The following is a 22,565-nucleotide window of genomic DNA, read 5'->3' as shown; positions in this document are numbered from 1 at the left end:
CTTTTGTATAAACCCTTTACCCTCTCCAAAATATTCCCCATAACAGTTTGGCTGAGCTAGGATAGGATAAGATAGGACTTAGGAATATAGATTTATATAGGGAAAGCAGAGAGCCAAGAGTCAGTTACAGGCTGGAAGGATTCCATCTTGCACTCAGCAAGTGGAACATTCCATGGGGGATAGGGAGGAGGATAGCAAAACTCAGAGACTCTACCTGATCTGGGAGAGACATTTAATCTTTAAAAAACCCTCTGCCATATGCACTAGGTGGCCATATTGAAATTTTTTTTGAACTTTTTTCCCTTTCCTTAATTGTATATTTATAAGGTAATCACAGTGGATTACTACAACACTAAATCAATTGTATATACACAATTAACAATGAATGTAAGCATTTCTGGGGACATGTTAATGGATCTTTTATTTGTTCTGTTGGAGTGTGTTCTGCACATCCCCTATATTGTTTTCATCCTTTTCCCCAAAGTATATTATATGGTTTTAGACTACAAATGGATGAAACTGTGTATGTCAATTACTGTGCAAACTGTGTTGTCCCATGTCCCCATACTATGTTTTTGTCTATATATTGTGTATAAGTGTAGAGTGAAGTTATTTGTTATTGGCAACTGGTTCAAAGTTACAATGGTATGAGTTACTAAGGATTCTGAACTTAAGCAAATGGTCATACTCATGAAGCAACAACTAGACCAGATGGGATTGTATATGAAAGATTAAAGGTTTATGAACACTGAATATGGTTGTAATTAGTATTAATAATTATAGGGGGAAAGAATATTATTATGTAAAATTAGTAGAAAATTCTAATGATTGTAAAATAATGAAGAATATAAACTGGATAATGATAATGATATTGTAAATGAGAACAATGATACCAAGGTAGAGAGTATAAGGACCAAAGGGAGAAGTGAAAAAAGCTGATGATGGAGTTAAACACGCAAAATTCTGGGATATCATGTAGTTCAAGCAGATGTAAACTTGGATGGGCAATAAAAGACTGAGCTTTGTACTTGATGTTACTGTGTTTGCACCAGTATTGGAAACATTTCAGCTTCCAAAAACTACAAAACCATATGTATATGTTTCTATAGGTGATCAGATTTATGATTTTCTGGTTGATACTGGATCCAGTATATCAGTTTTGCAAAGTCTTCCTAAGAATTGTAGAGCAGTTGGTACAATGGAAGTAATAGGAGCGACTGGAAAACAAGAGAAAGTAGAAACATTACAAACAAAAATGATTACTTTAGGTTCTTTATCTGTGGAGCATGCATTTCTTTGTATGCCAGACTATCCCATGAATCTTCTGGGTAGGGATTTATGATGTTAATTACAAGCAACAATCTAATGTACTGATACTGGTGATATTTCATTACATCTACTAGAAGAATCTCTGAAAGCTTTTCCATTGCTGTTCTTAGATCCATTCAGCACAGAGGATGACTTGGATTCAATCTATACAATACCTGAGGATATTGCTAAAGTTTTATGGTTAAAGTCTTCTGAAGATGTAGGTCTATTGAAAGCAGCTATTCCAGTAAGGGTAAGGACAAAGGAAGGACCAGTTCCTTGTGTACCTCAATATCCCTTAACTAAAGAAACAATAGAGGGTATCAGACCAGTCATTGAATCCCCAATCCAACCAGGGATAATAATACCTTGCTTCTCAGAATATAATACACCTATACTTCCAATCAAAAAGCCAAAGCTAGATCAAAATGGCAAAGTGTTATATCAATTCATATAGGATTTAAGAGTGGTAAATTATTATGTGATAAAGACATACCCTATTGTACCAAGTCCAGCTGCTATAATGTCTTCCATTCCAAGTCAGGCAAAATATTTCACCATGGTAGGTTTATGCTAAGCATTTTTCTTGATACCAATTCACAAGGATTCTCAAAAGATATTTGCCTTTACCTGGGAAAAAACTCATAGATGTGGACTCATCTTCCACAAGGGTTCACAGACTCACTGAGCCAATTTTCACAAATTTTAAATAGAGATCTAAAAACCATAACATTCAAGGAAAGTAAAATAGTATGTTTTGTGGATGATATTCTCCTTGCATCTCCAAATGCTAAAATATGTCTCAGAGATAGCAAGATTCTTTTGATAGAATTATATAAGCATGGGCATAAAATCTCCAAGGCAAAATTACAGTTGGTTTTGCCTCAAGTTCAGTATCTTGGATTTGTGTTATCAGAGGGTTCTAGAAGTATCACACAGAAAAGAATAGCAGACATTCAGAAACTGAGTGCTCCTAAGACCAAAAAGCAACTCAGAGCTGTTCTTAGAACAACTGGTTTCTGTAGGCAATAGATACCTGGGTATAGTGAATTAATCAAATGTCTAATAGACTTAACCAGGAATATAGAACCAGAACCTCTGAAACTAAAACCTGAACATCTGCAAGCCTTACGTAAGCTTAAAGTAGCCATTTTATCTGTTCCTGCTGTATGTATCCTGTAATATACAAAGCCATTCCAACTGTTTGCAAATGAATCTAAGGGTATTGCTTCTGGTGTACTGACACAGACTTTAGGACAAAGTTGTCATCCAATTGGATATTATAGCTGTCAGCTTGATCCAGTAGCTGCTAGTACAGTTCCTTGTTTAACGGGTGTAGCAGTTGCAGCTGTGTTAGTCCAGAAGTCAGCAGACTTAGTTTTGGGATGTCCATTGATTGTATATTGTTCACATCAAATAGAAGCACTAATGAGGAAATGTTGTACAAAAGCTTATTCCAATCAACAAACATCTAAGTATGAAATTATACTCCTAGACAGTGAGAACATCCAGTTGAGGAAGTATAGGGTATTAAATCCAGTTACACTTCTTTCTGATTTGCCAAAGAATGGTGAACCATTACATGAGTGTTCTGAAGTAGTAGATCTAGTAGATATGCCTGTAAAGGATAATTTAGCATTGTGACATAAAATCTAAATTTAATTGGTCACCAGGCAAAATCCCAAATAATAAAATACCCAAGTCAGCTGGAAATTTATAGTGATGTAATTGATATAGTGGAAAGAGATTAAGAAGAAGGGGAAAGGAAAGGGAGTAGGATTTCTCCTACCTGGTTAGTGCCAGGAGGAAGACCAGAGGCTCTAGGAGGTAAGGAGGAAGGAATCAGCCTGAACTCCGAAGAGCTCGGCCAAGATGCCTGAACCTAAATCAGCTCAAGGGCAAACTCACCAACAAACCCAGACAAATAGCTGCCACCACACCAAGATGTCAGAAAGCTTTCTGACATCTTTAATGATGTCAGAATGTTGCCAGCCAGAGTCATCTCTCTAGGGAAAGAGGGAAAGAGAGCAAGTGATGAGCCTTATATAGATGGTTTTATGTCACTTTCCTGCATCTCATCTGTACCAATGATAGTTTAGCTTGACTTAGGTAAGCCCAGGGGTCTGTCTGCTTTTTCTTCACATGTCTGTTGAAGGCCATTTCCTCAGATAATTAAATCTTTGAGTATGGTGCAGGTATCCTGACCTTGTTAAACTGAGTAGGGTAGAGAAATGTATAGTTCTCAAGACTTAATTCTGTTAAACCAAGTACCTCCATTGTTACTAATCAGGAGATAGCTAAAGCAGGTCTTCTAAAGCATGGCCTGAGTACGGTGGAGTAGTTTTAAAATTCATATGCCTAGGATAGATTTAAAAGACAATCCAATTGAAAATCCAGACTTGGTGGTATTCACTGATGGATCTTCATATTTGTGTAATGGAATTAGATGTACAATTAAATATAGAGGTAATGCAGTGGTCATACATACTATTGTTATCACTGTAAACAATGTTCCTCTGCTTTTGCTCACTTCTTTTTTTTCCTGCTCACTTTCCAGATTTCTCTTTTATTTCTTTTTGCTCATCTTGTCTGTAAGCTCTTATGGCTTAATGGTATTCCATTACAAGTATATATCACAACTTTATCAGCCATTCCTCAATTGATAAATATTCCTTCAGTTTCCAATTCTTTGTGATCACAAAATGAGCTGCTATAAGTAAGTTAGAACATATGGTTTCCTTTTCCTTGATTACTTTAGGAAATAAAGCTAAAAGCATTATTACTGGGTCAATACATACATACATACATACATATATATATGTATATATATATAATTTTTTTCTTTGAATATGATTTTTAATGGTTCTATAAATTTATTGAATCAGTGAACAACTCCATCAACAGTAATATAATGCCCCTATTTTTCCACATCCCCTCCAACATTTATAATGCCCCTATTTTTCCACATCCCCTCCAACATTTGTCATTTTACCCTTTTACCATGTTAGCTAATCCTGTAGGTGTGAGATGATGTTACAGAATTGTTTTGATTTACATTCCTCTAATCAATAATCAACATTTCCTGATTATACTAATAAGGTAAAATTTTACTTGTTTTAATAGGTTATCTACATGATTTTAGTTGTCACTCATACTTTGGGAATTTGTGAATAAACACCTGAGGCCAGAAGCCAAATTGTTGTCCCTTTTATTGTTTTTTTCTATTTTTTAAATTTTATGAATCTTTGTTGCTATTCTTCAATAAAATAGTGAATATTTATTAAGCATCTATTAGGTATCAGGCATTGTGCTAAGCCCTGGGAGTACACAAAGAGAAAAATATATTCTATTCCCTCAAAGAGTTTATAATATAATGAGACATCATGCAAACAAATATAAACCAAGCAAGCTATTTACAGGATAAATGGGAAATAATTAATGGAGAAAGAACTAGAATTAAGAGCATCTGAGGAAGGCTTTCAGTAAAAGATAAAATTTTAGTTGAGACTTAAAGGAAGTCTGAAACGAGTAGTAATCTAGTCATGGTAGATAGCCAGAAAATAATCCCCAAATCAAGAAATGGAGTGTCTTGTTCATGGACCAGTCAAAGGAACAGTGTCACTGGAACACATGAAAATGATCATATCAAATCTACCTATTTTTGTTGGTATACGTAAGTGTAACACCCATCCTGAATCCCATTGATATAGGATTCTATAATCTAATCTCCTCATTGGTGGTTAATGCCCTGTCCCATCTGAGAGGCAAGGCAGAGTTGAGAAGAGAGAAATTCATTCTTTTCAGTCTACTTTCATTCTCTTCAAACTTGGAAGCTTTGGGCTTTCAGGTGTGAGAAAGAAGATGGAAAGGGGCAATCCTACTTCAGATAGCTGAAGGAAAAAACTGAGAAAGGCTGCTTGTCTCTATTACTATCTTCACCTTTCTACACTTCTGAAAGAAGTTCCTTTTGAGTGAGATCTAAGCTTCTTCTCCTTTTCTCTCCTCCTCCTCCTCTTCTTTTTCTTCTTCCTTCTCTTCCTCCTCCTTAAATATATGTGATAAAAGTATGATTCTAAAATCCATGCATTAAAATAGCCAGTGAATGCATTCAGAAATAAAAATTCCTGAAAGTTATGAATATATAGTCAAAACTGATTCTAAAGAACAAGTGTTAGGGATCAGTGATAGAAAGATTTGGTTGCAAAGGCAATTTTCTTGTTGTGGCTATATATTTAATAATTCACAAGATTGATTTTATACTGAATCCTTATATTAGAAAATTGGCATAGGTATGAAATTATTTGGCAAGAAAATTGAACTTCTCTTAACCTATGGTGTATCTCACATTAGCTTAATCTTCTAAAGAATAAAAACATTCACACCCTTATGTGACATAGAAGATTAGAAATCCTGTCATAAGCATGAATCATGTAACCATGGAAAAATATTCTAAATTAATTAATTAAATAATTTTTTCACTATTCAAAACAAACAAAAAGTAAAACCCAGTGGAATTGTGCATCTGCTGGGGGGGGGGGTAGGAAGAGCAGAGGGAAAGAACATAAATCATGTAACCATGGAAAAATATTCTTAATTAATTAATTAAATTAAAATTTTCAATTAAAAAATAAATCCTGTCATAAGACTAAATTCAAAGTCGGAGACTAGAGGAAAAAAATTTTCACATAGGCAATAGAGTTCTCAGTCAACTTCCTTTACCACAAAATTTGTAAATCTTTGTAACAATCTTGTATTCTTGTGTGAAAACATTAGTTCTCTCTTTTCTTGCAAATCAACTGAGCTCTTAGTGGTCTGTTTACATTTGTATATACTCTTTGAGCAGCTGCTCAGAGAAGTAGTTTGTTTAAGCTTTTTCCAACATTCTGTATCAGTCTTTATTCTGTGCATCTCTAATCTCTGACTTTGCCCCTTGAGGAAAGGAAACAAGACTGACAGTTGGTGGGGGAAGGGCCAACTGGGAGTGGCAGTTGGGTCTTATGACTAGCACTTTCTTCCTGCCTGGGGGACTTCTTTCCTGGTGTTGGAGGAGGGAGGAGCTTGTTCAGCCCAGTCTGGAGTGGTGTGCCTCTTCTTGGTTCAGCCTGAAGATTCAGACCCAATAGCTTCTGAAAGTTAGAACTGTTCTTATTTGCTTTCTGTCTACGCTAAAATTCTGGTTTAGACAAAGCAAGGACTGATATAGAGTAGACGGGAGTGGGAGAAACCTTCCACCAGCCTCTGAGGCCTGGCCTGAGCTCTGAAGCTGAGGAAAAACTCTAATCAAAACTGGTTATTAAACTTTATATTATTTGAATTTGCAGTCAGATAAGTGTACTATCTTTTCTGGGCATAGAGGGAGCTGAACATCAGTTCAGTCATTCAATGACAAACAGTCCTTATCGGACCCCTGCTGCTTCCTCTTGGCAGGGGACATCTTTCTCCTTTGCCTCACCGAGCAATATTCCCTCTCTCCCCTTAAACTCTTCCATACCCTACTACAGACCTCCATTTATCCCCATTTTTCCAATCCCCCCATATCCTTTCCCAATAAATATTACAGTCCTCAGCTTCCCTTCAGGTCAGAAGAATCCAAGAGTGTCTTGCTATTGGCTGGACCAAAACATCGAGGTCTTTACAATTATCACATCACTTTGTCACTGTTCAAAGGGAAAACTTCCAGTGCTGATTGTGGTACTCTAGTTGATATTTATTATTTGGCTCCATTATAAATAACACATTTTAATACCTAACTGCTAATAAAAAAATAAAAGTTTTTAAGCTTTAATCCTTATTCTCCAATACCCAACCCTTGATTTAGTAATGCTGTTCTCCTAGCTGTTCCAGGAACAAGAAACTGTATTTTTCAACAATGAAAGATGAAGTTCAGCCAAGTCAAATTAACACAAAAGCAATAAGAAAAAATTGTGTGGGTATGAGAGTGTACTGGGAGGTAGGAAGAGGCACTGTTCATGTTTTCCATTGTATGGTCAACTCTCAGAAGGTAGAGAAAAGCAGTCACCTTTGACATCATTCTGACTTTTATCAGAATTATCCAGATGGTAGAATTAAAGTATAAACTGAAAGCACTCACTAAATATTAATTGTTGATCACAAAAATTCATGAAAAGACTTTTATGAAGTGATGTGAAGTGAAGAGAACAGAAACAGGAGACTATTGTATACAGGACCAGCATTAATGCATGATGAGCAACTGTGCCTGAATTATCATCAGCAATGCAAGGATACAAGACAACTACAAAGGATTCATGATGAAAAAGCTATCCGGTACTATAGAAGGAACTCATGAAGTCTGAATGCAGAGTGAAACATTCCACTTTTTCACTTCATATTTCCTTCATGATTTTTTCTGTTATAAGTAATATATATCTTCTTTCACAGCAAGAACACAGAAATATGCTTTTCCTGATAGCAAATGAATAACATGTATCATATTGCCTACTGTCTCAGGAAGAGAGAAAAAGTAGCAGGTAGGGAGAGAACATAGATCCCAAAATGTTAGAAAGCAATTATGAAAATTTATGTCTGTGTAATTTAGAAAAAAAATATTTTAAAAGAATATTGATTGTAGACAGATGCAGTTTGGTATGAATGATAAAGGATCAGCAGTATAATGAGGATTGTCTGGGTTCCTGTCCTACCTCTGACACATACACATACACTATCTGTATAATTATAAATAATGCATTCAGTATTCCCAAGAAATTCTATAAGACTAAAGCTGTTGGAGGAGCAGTCAACCTGCATCAATGGAGAGGTTTTTTTCTACAGTGGAACAATTCTCTCATTAAAGAAATCAAAGTTCTAGGCCAGAAAAAAAAAGATGTATATATAATAAAAGAACTAAAAGACTGATTTTTGAATCTAATTTAGCAATGAGAAAATGCATAGGAACTAATTTCATTTAATATTTAATATATTCATTATACCAATTCCATATGTATTATTAACCTTTTATGTGCCAGGCACTATGTTAAGCTCTGGAAGTCCTATTCTAGTACTTTATCATTAAAGGGAATAATATTACTGTATACACACATACACACGTGCTTTTATGTATGTATATACACATATTTATATGCCCAATTTTATTTATGAATTAGGAAACTAATGCTAAGAAAGGCTAAGTGATTTGCCTAGGTTTGTAAAGCTAGTTAGTAACTGATGTGGGATTCACATCCAAGCATATTTTATTCTTTCTAGCTCTCTATCCAGTACATTTTTCAATCTTCTAAAAATAGCCTCAAGTTTTTTGTTTTTTTTTAAGAAATGAGTCCTTTACTAGACTTGTTAAAAAAAAAAAAGGTTCCTACCATTGTGATTACTGTATATTGCTCTCCATTCTGTCTCCTCCTTTTTGCCCAATTTTCTATCACGCACTCCCCCTTCTGTTGTCCCCTACCCCTCATACTTTCCTATAGGGTAAGATAGATTTTTATACCTAATTGTGTATATTCTTCCCTCTTTGAGCCAATTATGATCAGAGTAAAGTTCATATTTTACCCTTTATACCTCTCTGATCTTCTCCTCCATTGTAAAAACTCTTTCATGCTTCTTTTATGTGCAATTATTTATCTCATTCTGTTTTTCCCTCTTATATCCTTCCACTTAATTTCTCTTTTCTATGCCTTAATTTTATGTTTTTAATATCCCATCATTTTCAACTCATACCCTTGCCCTCTATCCATGTATACTCCTAAAAATGCCCTAATAATAATAATAAAATTCCTAGAAGTTATAAGAATCATATTACCAGATAGGTGTGTAAACAGTTTAACCTTATTGAATATCTTTTGATTTCGCTTTCTTTTTTATCTTTTTATGCTTCTCTTGAGTCTTGTATTTGAGAGTCAAATTTTCCATCTAGCACTGTTCTTTTCTTTATTTATTTTTGAAGAAATCACCTTAAGTTCTTAAAGAAGGCCAGTGCAGTGGTATTTTGAAAGACCTTAAAAAACTTAAAATATCCCAAAGGTCTAGTACCAAGAGTTTATCTATTGCCAAGGACTAGCCCAACTAATAGTAATTCATTGTTATAAAATAAAGATTGGAGAAGGGAAGCAATTCAGGAAGATAATCCAGGAAAATGAGGAGAGTTTGTCATCTGTATCTTAGAAGAATCACTCATACTATTGCAATCATCAATCTTTGAAGCATCAAAAAATATTAAAATATGGATTAAAATATTGTATTTTATACCACCACATGTGTAAATTCTGATATCACTGCAGCATGAAGTTTCCTCTAGTCTTTTAACTCTATGACAGTATAATGAAATTTTTACAATGGTCTACCAAGTAGGCAAGGCGTCAAGTATAAGCTCAGTAAATTTAAAGAGATTCATCATTGGGTTGGTTATAAGGTGATGTTTTTTAATCATGTCAACTCTTGGTGATACATTTTTAGAGGCAGAAGGAATGATGGATTTAGAGTCAGGGAAAATAAGTTTGAATACCTACTTCATTAGTTAGTTGTGCAAGCTTGAGCATATTGCATATTCTATATGCTCTATGGTTTTCATTCTATATTTCTTGCAATTTTAAAAGGAACTAATGAAACTGGAGTTTCCAAAGGAAGGCAATTAATATGATATAGATTCTTTAGCCTAGGTCAATGAACATTAGTTGAAAGAATTGGAGATCTTCAACCTGGAGATGAATAGATTCAGGGAGAACATGATAACTTTCTTCAAGTATTTCATAGGAATTTACATTTGGATCTAAAAGGAACCATGAAGGTAATGTGATCCCAACTCTAAAAATCCTATGATTCTGTCAAATATAAAGTTTTACTCTTGAGAGGGACAAATAAGACTAGACAATAATTTCTATGGAGAGTATCTGAATTTTAGTGGATAGAATCAATAGGAAATTATGACAGCTGATGATATTAATTTGATATTTGACCAAATAGAAATAGAGCTTCCTGCAATAAAAAGGCTATGTTCTTGACATTCACCCCACTGCTGAGACCACAAAAGTTGGTCTAGGCACAAAACTGGGAAGGGCATTGATAAACTGATGAATGTCCTAAGGAGGGTAACCAGAATAGTGATGAGCATAATGTATTCTATGAGGATAGTTTGCAGGAACCAATGTATAGTTCACCAATGGATAGTTAAAAAGATTTATGGAAGATGTTGTACCTGACTTCAACAAAGGAAGAAAAAGATATTGGAAAACAATATTTGTGGAAAGGAATTAAATTTGTTCTCTTTGACCCCAGAGAGTAGAACTAGATACAATAGGAAAAAGTGACATAAATTAGAACCTGATGTCAGAAAAAAATGTTCATAAAAATTAGTGCTAGACAAAATCAGAATGAACTACTTCAGAAGGTAGTGGTTACTTCCTCATTGAAAGTCTTCAAGGGGGAGGTAGAAAGTTCAGTAGATAGAAAGCCTGGCCTAGAGACAGGAGGACCTGAGTTCAGATTTGGCCTCAGACAATGCCTAGTTGTATCACCCTGAGCTAGTCATTTTATCCCAGTTGTCTAGTCCTTACCACTCCTCTGTATTGGAACAGAGATTTAGTATCACTCTTAAGACAGAAAATAAATAAGGCCTTTTAAAAAAAGAAAGTCTTCAAACCAAGGCTGGATACCTATTTGTTTGTATATTATATGTTGATATATTTAGTTGGGATTCTTTTTTTTAAGCATGAGTATTACTAGATAGGTGTTGAAGTCCTTTCTGACTTTGAAATTAAATTCTATGATTCCAATATATAAAATTATCAGATTCTACTGTATACATCTATGATCCTTTCCTAGTCCTTCTCTTTCTACTAAATTATAGAGATATTGTGCTTTGTATTCATGATGGAGTGAATGAGTTGGTGGGAGACTACCCAGATTCAGTGAAATTTTTTAAATTGGTTTAATCATTAAAAACCTTCCTTTTCTATGTTCATATGTTAGGCAGAAAGACGGATGGTGGATAGAATAGCAGTTTTGGAATCAGGAAGATTTATCTTCCTGAGTTCAAATGTGGCCTCACACACTCACTAGTAGTGTCACCCTGGGAAAGTCATTTAACCATGATTACCTCAGTTTTCTCATCTGTAAAATGAGCTGAAAAAGGAAATGGCAAACCACCCCAGCATTTTTGGCAAGAAAAACCCAAAATGGGATCACAAAGAGTCATACGTGACTGAAAGGACTCAGCAACAATATTAGGCAGAAACCTTTACTCAAATATACTTCAGAAAAATTAGAGAGCCAAACAGATAGATGATCTTTTCTTTTTTAGTACCATCTTGAAAATTTCCTCTTTACTCTGAAATTAATGTGGTTTTGTACCAAAGCTTGAATTTCGTGGAAAAAGGAGAAGTCACATCTGGCAATCTATTTTTGAATCAATCAGCTAGAAATAGCTGTATAAATGCAACATTATGAGAAACACTTCCTTTTATAGACTTGCACAATCAATCATCTTGGTTTCTTTTTGATTTTTTGCTTTAGCATTAATTTTACATTACTAAACATATTTTTATGTTTTAATATCAAAAGAGGTCAAGATAGTTCAAATCTACAAATTCAATAGGAATTTATTGATTAACTAATATTAGTTCTGCATTAGGCATTGTAGAGGATATAAAAAATTACGGTCCAACAACTAATATTTAAATAGCACCTTAATGGTTTTCCAAAGAGATTTTATGTATATTATTTGAATGGTATCACCTCATACTTTAGGTGAAATAATATCTGGTTGGATAAAGATGAGAAATGTAGAAGCATTTAATAGTAGAAGATTATGTGATCCCAAAGTAGAGTGTGGTTGAATGAATGAAATTTATCACAGTGTAGGGAAGGGGAAAGTCTGACATTCTTGGTAAGAATAGTGAGAAAAGCTTCAAGGAGATGATACCACTAAGCGATCATTAGGATTTTGATTGGTAGTAAGAGGAATACAGCTTTCCAAAGAAAGAAACTTTTAAAATGCAAATTATCATTTTACAGAAAAAAACTGAAGGCCAAGAAAATTCCCCAGTCACACAACTGGTTATTGTCAGAATAAAAATTAATACACAGTTCTATTTCAAAGTTCATCTTTCTATGAACTACACAATTCTGAGGATGGGTCATTCAGGGATAAGAATAAATAATATTTTGATAATGGAGAAATTGGAAAGTTGCACAGTTGACAAATAATGGAGTTCCTTGGATATCAGACTTTTATAATATATCATATAAACCTTTTTACAGCATGATGTTAACCTATATTCCAAACCGTATTTTATATTACTTTTCTTTGCACATTTTGTGACAGTCAAACATCCTTCTTTCCACTGTTTACACTCACAGCCCTCTATTTCCCATCTGCATTTCTTTGCATTGGCTCTCTCTATACAACTATGATGTACTTCCCCCATCCCCGTTCTAGCATTCTTTCCTTCAATATTCAGGGGGAAAAAATGCCCTATACTGAACCTTTTTCCAAATATCTAATCTATAATTCTTTCCCAAATTACCTAACATTAATTTGCTATGTATACACATACATACACACATACACATGCATACACATATTATACATATGTACATAAACACATATATTAGTATAGTTTCAGCTTGTCTCTGTTAATTTGATTCCAGTCTCCTCAAGGACAGGCATTGTTTCAGTTTTACATTATAATCTATAAGTGCTTATTGATCAATTATTTCTAATAACTCTATTCCAAGAACATGAACATCTGAGGTCGAAATAATATATTATATTTCAGCATTTAGTATTGTTCCTGCTTTAAATAGGAACTCAATGAGTATTTCTTAACTATGATTCTGATGGCAACAATAGAAATATTGGAGATGGTGGAGAGCTATTGGAGATTCTGTGTCTGATGAATGATTTGATGCAGATAAAAGCCTGAATTCATCACAGGAATTTAAAAGAAAAAAGAGGCATCACCCTATCAGAGTAGACAAAGCAATGGCTTTAGAATCAGGAACAGGTCTTGTTCAATTCTTGTCTCAGAAACTCACTGTAATCTAAGCAAGACACTCTCTGTTTTCTTAATTACAGAAGATGATGACAAAAATACTTTGCTCACAAGGCTATTGGGAGTATAAATCATATGATATAGTATATATATATGTATGGGGTGCTCAGGGAGGGGTAGCATCTCTGGTATGGAGGGCTTGTCATGCCCTTCTAGGGCAGCTCTCCAGCCTCTGACCCTCACCTGACACCCAGCTCTCACTTGTGACTCCCAGTAGCTGCTAGCATGCGGCTGCTGCCACACCCCAGGCAACAGCTTCGACAGGCCGGCTAAACCTTGTGAGGGTAGCCATTGGGTCCTCAACCCCTGGTGAACCAGGGCTTTGCTCACCCAGCATGTGAAGACTGCTTCGGCTGAACAGATGGAAGAAACCAATAAGAAGGTTCAACGGCTGAGAGGGCGACGCAGCAAAGCACTGTGGAGTGCTCAGGGCGTGTTGGAGCACAAAAGACAACACGGCCATCCAATGCAGCTGAGGAAGTCTCCAGTTGTAATGACCTTTCATGCCACTGGACCCAGGCTTCCAATGCCGAGAGAGTGGGACTGTCTCTGTGCATTGACTTTTCCACTTAAATCTCCTTTCACGCACAAGTGTCTTTGTGCACATGCACAAAGATAATCATCATTCTCAGCTTCCAAGAGACTACTACTATATATGATAAATGATATATATACATATATATTTATGCATATATAAAAATTTCAAGGGATATTAGATAAATTAAAAGCTTTAAAGATAAAAATCTACATAGATAGATGGATAGATATCTTAAGAGGACTATTTGTTAACAAGTTGTGGTATATGATGATGTAATGCTATTGTGCTGTAAGGAATGATAAGCAGGATAATTTCAGAAAAATTTGGAAAGACCTACATGAACTGATAGAGAATGAAGTAATCAGAACCAGGAGAACATTGTACACAATACCAATATTGTACAATAATTTCACAACTGTGAAAAACTTAGTGATTCTCAGCAATACAATGATCTAGAACAATTATGAAGGGCTTATAAAGAATATCCACCTGCAGAGAAAGAATTGTTGAAGTTGGGAAGCAGATCAAAAGATACTGCCTTTCACTTTAGTTTATTTTTGTTTTTATTTTGGGATTTTGATTTTATAGGAGTACTCTCTTACAACAATGGCCAATATAGAAGGATGTTTTATATTATATGTATAACCCAGATAAAATTGCTTACCATCTCTGAAAAGAGGGAGGGAGAAAGGGAAGGAAACACTTTAGATCTTATAATTTTGGAAAACTTATGTTAAAAATTGTTATTACACATACTTTGGAAAATAAAAAAGAAAGAAAAAGAAAAATCCATGAGAAAAAATTGTAAAATACCAGACTTTGTTTTTTTGTTTGTTTGTTTTTTACCAAATCTTCATTTACTGATCCATAATTTTTTAACCCTTACTTTCTGTCTTAGAATTGATTCTGAGGGGGCAGCAGTGGCTCAATGGATTGAGAGTCAGGCCCAGAGATGGGAGGTCCTGGGTTCAAATTTGACCTCAGACACTTCCTAGCTCTGTGACCCTGGGCAAGTCACTTAACCCCTATTACCTAGCCCTAACCACTCTTATACATTAGAATCAATGCTAATGCTAAGATGGAAAGTAAGGGTTTAATAAAAAAAGGATTGATGATGAGTATAAGTTCCAAGACAAAAGAGTGATAAAGGTTATGCAACTAAGGTTAAGTGATTTACTCAGGTTACACAGCTAGTAAGTGTCTGAGGTCAAATTTGAATTCAGGTCTTCCTGTTTTCAGGCCTGAATCTCTATCTACTGAATATCTGATGTCTGATATCTACTGAATCACCTAGTTCCATGAACTCTAATTAATGTCATGTCCTTCATGTTGGACATCACTATTTCAACTAATTGTCATATGTTTTTTATTAAACATTTTAAATATCTATAGGGCAACTATCTTGAATTCTTGAAATTCTGATTCCACAGCTAGCCTCTAAAACTTGAATTTGGATTATTTGAAAGCCTATTTACCACAGGCAGATGTCATTGCAACCACCAGATATGTTATAGTTTGGACAAATGGAACATTCCTACATCTATGAAAATAAATATAGTAGAACTCCATAAATCTGTTGTGCATCTGCTACTGAAATTTCCTGCTTTTCTATAAAATCTCATGCCAGTCTTCATAGCTCTACTAAGCTCATTTTAAATGTCTTGCTATACATTTACTTCTGTTTATTCTGCTTGCAACCTAAACTCAACTTAAAAAAAATTAATTTATAATCTTTCCTCCCTTTCATCTCCTAAGTCCAAGGAAACTCTTCCTGACTCTCATACTTCTATAGTCATACCTCCATATCCTAGACACATATACTGTCCAATCCAATAAACATTTATTTATAGTTCCTGGTACTGTGCTAAGTGTCAGGATATAATTAAAAAAGAAACAACCCCTGCCCTCAAAGAGCTCACAATATAATAGGGGGAGATGACACCAAAAAGGAAGTAGTAAAGTAGAAGATAAGTTAGGAAAGGGGAGTCCAGGAAGTATCAAGTGAAGGGCAACTTGTTCAGTGAATTTGAAACCAGGAAGAGCAGCAGATGCAGAGTGCAGTAAGCAATAGTCCAGTTTCTAGTCTCTATAAAGGGAAGAATTAGGAGGAATTTAGTATTTCACTCTCTATCCCTACAATCAAAAGGGGAGAGAGGCTGAGGTGGTGTCAGTCAAGGCTTGAGTTTTCCACGTACTGATGAGATTAGAGGAGATGATCTATGATCTTCATGTGTTCTGTGGAGCAGAAAAAAGACAGAATAGCAAATGTAGGGTGAAAGTGAAAGAAAAATTATCTTCTTTCTCTCCCCAGTTCATCAAAGCTAAATAGTCAGCTTGGTGATTCATCCTTCATGATTCCTCTCAAATCATTAGCATCCTTTCCATTTCTCTTACTCCCATTCTAATCACCTTATCACCTCATGCCAACATTATTGTATTGCAATCAACTCTTGCCCATCCCTAAAACATTGCATTAATCATGCCATTCCCTCATTCAACAATGTTTATTCAGATATATGATATCCTTCAAAATTGGGAATCAATTTGCTTTTGTAAGCGTTTCCTATCATATCTAACCCTATGCTAATGATATTTTTGTTGTTTTTCATTAAAACATTTTCCTACCCAGTGGAATTGTGTGGGAGGAGGTGGGGGGAGGGGAGGGAAAGAACATGAATCATGGAACCATGGGAAAATATTCTAAATTAATTAATTAAATAAAATTTTCCAAAAAAATCATTTTTCTAGTTTTGCACCTTGATATAAGCTGCTCCTTCTGCTTAGATTATCTTTCTTTTTATTTTAATCTATGAAAATTATATTCATTTTCAAAATATTAAAATAAATGTCCACTAGTTCATAATAACTTCTCTGATTCCCAAGCAATGTGGAGTACTCCTTCTTCCTCAATTCTGATAATAAATTTGTAGAAGGTGGTTGAAAGGAACATTAAGATTTATAGATTTTTAGACCTTCTGTCAACATTAACTTAGCTGTTTATACCTTAATGTAAAACAATTTATCCAATGGCTAAGTCAATTAATGACTAGAGGAATTGAACCACAAGCATATTGACATTCTGACTATTAATTAAATCAGAAGACATAATGAAGTTGTAGCTAAATGTAATGACAGATCATATAGTCTGTAAAGAAAGACAAATAAAGGAGATAGTGGAAAGCATTTGATCACATGAGAATAACTACCCATTATTTGACATCAGATGAAGCAGGAGTTAAATTCTGTAAAGAATTTAAAAATATCCTCAGAACAAAGTCAACATATATCTTAACTGAATCTGTGAATCCAAGCAAAGATTAGCACAGGTGAAAACCACAAAAATACATGAAAAAAATTGATTCGTAATAAAGAAAAAGATGTGTTAAAGGAATGTGTATCACTATTTTCAACATAGTCTTGTAGCTAGACCCAGGGCAGTTGCCATTCGATATATGTGACTAAGACTTGTCCTGAGGCTGTGTTCCAAGCAAGTACTGTAATATTTATTGGGAAAAGAGATGGGTTCTAACATTCAGAAGCCTGTGTCTTCGGGCTGAGCAGAGTAGAGGTACTCCACTCCAGACCTGGGCTGCATCAGCTCCTCCCTCCTCCAACACCAGGAAGGAAGTTCACTTGGCAGGAAGGAAGTGCTAGTCACAAGACCCAACTGCCACTCCCAGATGCCCCTTCCCCCACAAACTGTCAGTCTTGTTTCCTTTCCACAGTACTGAGCAGGAACAGAAGGAAGCTGCAGCTATGTAGAACTAACCCTAGATGAATATCCCCGCTTCAGTCCCCAGTTCATTCTGAGGTGTGAAGCTGAGGGATCAAAGCAGGGTGCTCAGGCAAAGGAGAAAGCCTATATTATTGTCCTGTGGCTTTGAAACTACAGAGACTACAAGTTTAAATAGTTTGGGCCTGAGGCCAGTAGCAGTCAACTTATGCTGATCAGTGCCAAGCTTATTGTTGTGTCATCCATAATACACACCAAGCTTGGGAGTTTGGAAGCTCAGACCAAAAGAGCAACAATCAAACTTTTTCCTAGATTTGATTAATTTGGGCACAATCAAAATTTGTAGGTCCTCATTCAGAGCTGCTTCTGGGATGCTTGAAGAACATAGCACTCAACACCAAGGAAAATATCAACAGGACAACAAAGAATACAAAACAAGTATAAACAGGCACCTGGAGAAGCCCACAGAATCTATCCTTTCTTAATGAAAACCTTTGACTTGAGAAGTAAAGCTGAAAAAGAAAAGCCTGGAAGGTATGGAGAAACCTTTTTTTTTTTTTAAGTTCCATAATTAAGCATGATTATGATTCCAGGAATAAAATACCCAGGACAAAAATTATAGTAGAAGAAAATAACAAAAACAACCTCACTGAAACATAGCTTAACTACAAAATAAAGTAGAATTCCTGACGGGAATGAAGTAAGAATTTTAAAAAAAATGTATTTTAAGTTAAATATGATATGATAGTGCCAGATAAAAATTTAATAAATTAAATTAGTTTGGTAGGGAAATCAGGAGAATTAACAATTTCATATAAATATGAAAATCTTACCAAATTATCAGACTCCTTGAAAAATAGAGTGGACCAAATAGAAGTTAAAGACTCCATAAGACAAGAAGTAACATCAAAATAGAATCAAAATATTAAAAAAAGGTATTTTAATGTAAAAAAGAAACTGACTGAAAACAAATTGAGAGAATTTATGAATCATTAAATTGATTGAAATCCATGTCCATAACATTTTTTAAAAGAAGATTGGATATGAATTTCAAGAAAACATGAAAGGAAATTGCCCATATCTATGAGCACCTTAGTGCAAAGTGAAAATGAAAAGAATATATTGATTATTTCCTGAACTGAATCCCAAATCATATGAAAACTAATTTTCAACAAAGAGAATACTACTTTATCTCATAAACTTATTTTTATAATAACCCTGACATGGATCATAGATTTAGAAGTGGAAGCAATCTGAAAAATCATGCAGATGAGATATCTGATTCTAAAGATAACAGAAGACTAAAGATCACAGAGAAAAAAGGACTTGAACAATATTAAATGGAGCAAGTAGAAAAATCTGGATTTGAACCCATTCTCCCCAACATTAGTCAGTGCTCTTTCTATTGCACTGAGATAGAAGATAATGACCCTAGACTTGTATAGGTATTCATCTTATTATAGGATACTCTAAACAGCACCAGTATGCATGTATGTGTACACAAATGTGTATTCATATATATATATATATATATATATATATATATGTGTGTGTGTGTGTATATATCATATAATATATTTTTATGTTCTTCTAGACAACTATAAGCAACTCTAGTATATACAAGAGGGAGAGATCAGAAGCAAGCATTGATTATGTGGCTACTATGTGCTAGTAATTGTGTGAAATACTTCACAAATATCATCTTATTTAAGCCTCATAACAGCTCTATGAGGTGTATGCTATTAAGATTCCTATTTTACAGGTAAAAAAACTGAATCAGAAGTTATGGAAATTACTTGAGGTTACAAATATAGTAAATATATGAGCCAATTTTGAATATATAATATAAATATATGCATATTTCAATATAATATACATGTGTGCATTTAAGTATATTTATATGTATACTTATATTCTTATATGCTAATAAACAGCTCTAGCACATGATATAACTATATGTGTATATAGCTTAATGTAATGTATGATATGCCAGTACAAATCCATCCAATTTATATGTTCTAGCATATTTGTTCTTACATAATTTATAATTGTTTGGCTCTCTGTTCCATTCCTGAGCTCTGTATGGTCTCTACTTATTTATTTATTTGAAAATTGTATTTATTTAGTCAATTTAGAAGATTATTCCTTGGTTACAAGAATCATATTTTTTCCCTCCCTTCCCTCCCCCCCCCATTTCCTGTAGCCGACACGCAATTCCACTGGGTTTTACATGTGTCCTTGATCAGAACCTATTTCCATGTTGTTGATGTTTGCACTGGGATGATCATTTAGAGTCTCCATCCCCAATCATATCCCCCTCGACCCATGTAATCAAGCAGTTGTTTTTCTTCTGTTTCTACTCTAGTGTCTAACTTCTGAAAGAGTTATTATTCTAGCCACTTTCACAGCAATATAATGAATCCTCTCTTTGATGTTGTATGTGAAAAACTTGAAACGCCAACTATGAGATGAGTTAACCTTTATCAACATACACACAGACACACACACATTTACACTTCAGCCAATCTGAGACCTAAAAACTACAACGTTAACTATAATATCTTGACATTTAACCAAATAAAATTATAGGAAATTGAAATCAACTTGCTATCAGAAATAGCACCCTAGGGGAAAAAAGCATAAAATAACAGAAATGGCCAATCTTGTGTTGCTTCTTTTGCTAGAACCCTCACTGCAGCTAGAACTAGCTTTTAATGGGTGATGTGAATCAGAGATTACACAGTCCTTGGGTCAATCAATAGATACTGAGCAACTTTGTGGCTCAGTGGATAGAAAGTCAAGCTTAGAGATAAGTGGTTCTGGGTTCAAATCTAGCCTCACATATTTCCTAGTTATGTTATCCTGGGTAAGTCACTTAACCCCCATTGCCTAGTCCTTACCACTTTTTTGTCTCATAACTAATACACAGCATTGATACTAAAATAGAAGGTAATTGTTGGATTTTTAAAAAATATACAGGAATGGTTTGTCATTTGCTTCTCCAGTTCATTATATAGATGAGAAACTGAGGCAAAAATAGATCAGAATAAATATAGTAGATATAGACACATTTTGTGTAAGCATATTGCCAAGAAAAAAAAAAGTTCAGAAGAAGAAAAGGAACATATTTAAGTTTGATGGTGAAGCAGAGAAAGAAAAGAGTTTCAGTGTATTTTTTTTGTAAATATTATTTTTCTTGACTACTCATCCCAGCTTTTAAAGTCAAGGTTTGGAGTAGGGAGGAAAGCTTTGAAAGAGCAATAGTGCTTTTAAAAGTAATGGGCAAAAAGCCCATTAGATGATGTAACATTTTACTCAAGCAACATTAAGGCAGATCTGTGAAATACAAGAGAAAGTATTCTGTCCAAATGCTGGACAATAACAGATCCAAAAGGAATAAACATGCATACATGTTCATATGGATACATCTAACTTCTATTATAGACAATATAATATAAAGATCCTGGCCAATGATAGTCATGAAAGATTATATTTCTTGGTTTTGTTTTCTTAGTTTATAATTCCAAGAACCTTGACCTTGGTCCTCTGGCTGACTACAACTTGGCTTATTACAATTTACTTTCTCAGTCACTTACACTAGTAATTCAGCTTTTTACTAATTTTCCTCCTTTATTATGCTTGCATCATGATGCTTCTCTCTTGTAAATGATCGTTATGTTTTATTCTAACAGTTCATTATGTACACAGAGAATGTATTGGTACAATACAGCATTAATTTACCCAGTGAAGATTTCTTTTTTGTTTTACAACATTCAAAACTGCTTCCTCAGAACTGTATGAAAACATTGATATTTGGATCATCAGTTATATTTATTAATATTTATTTAATAATTTTCTTAAGCATCAAGAAGGTTAATAAGCTCTAAGGATTCAAAAATCAAAATGAAACACTACCAACCCTCAAAGAACTTAGCAGCTATGGGAGAATGAGGAACAACTTATATACACAAAGGTAAGTTATATTGAGGTAAATATATATGCACATATGTGTGCTTATATCTATAGGTAAATATTTACACATGTGCAAACATTTTCAAATATAATTATGTGAAATAAATACGAACTAATTTACTGGGGGAATGGAGTAAGGATAGGTATTAGGTAGAAATTGTCATGTGAACTAAATTTTGAAGGAAGCTAGGGATCCCATGGTGCAGAAGTAAGAAGAGATTGCGTCCCATGTAGGGAAGGCAGCCTGTGCAGAGATGGGGGATGTAATGAAGTTTACAGGGAATAGCAAGTTGACTATTTGGGATGAAAAACCAGACTGTGAAAAAGAAGATGATGAAAAGTTAAACTGCAACCAGAATGAGAAAACTGTTAAAATGAAGTAGCTACATGGAACAGTGAGTAGAAGATGGGATCTGAAGTCAGGAATATATGAGTCCAAATCCAACTGCAAAAAATTGTTAGTTGTGGGAATTCTGAGCAGAATACTTTACTTACCTGTCTCTATTTATTGGACCATAAAATGGTAATAACAAAAGCTCCTATCCCCTGGAATTGTCGTGAAAATCCAATGAGTGTCAGACATATAGTACATGCAATATTAAATGTTTATTCACTCCTTCCCCTCTTCTTACAATGAGGAATTATGTTTTATCCTGAAACCAGAGCTTCTTGAGCAGGGGAATGAAATGATGAAATCTGCAGTTTAGGATTAGCATTTTGGCAATTTTGCTTAAACTTTCTGTATAGTGGATAGTGCATTGGACTTCAAATGAAGAAGACAGTGTTAGTTTGAACTAGTCACTTAATTTCATGGAGTCACCTTTACTCAACCTGAAAATGAGGGCAAAAATGTCATCAGAATCATGAGGTTGTTATCAGAATTAAAAAAGATAAATATATATATATATATATATATATATATATAAAGAAATTTACAAATTATACATGTGAACTACTAACTTTGATGTCATGATCCCTAAAGTAATAGAGCTTT

Source organism: Monodelphis domestica, chromosome 4 (genome assembly GCF_027887165.1).
Source record: "Monodelphis domestica isolate mMonDom1 chromosome 4, mMonDom1.pri, whole genome shotgun sequence".
NCBI lineage: Eukaryota > Metazoa > Chordata > Mammalia > Didelphimorphia > Didelphidae > Monodelphis > Monodelphis domestica.
Note: the sequence above shows the minus strand (reverse complement) of the source record.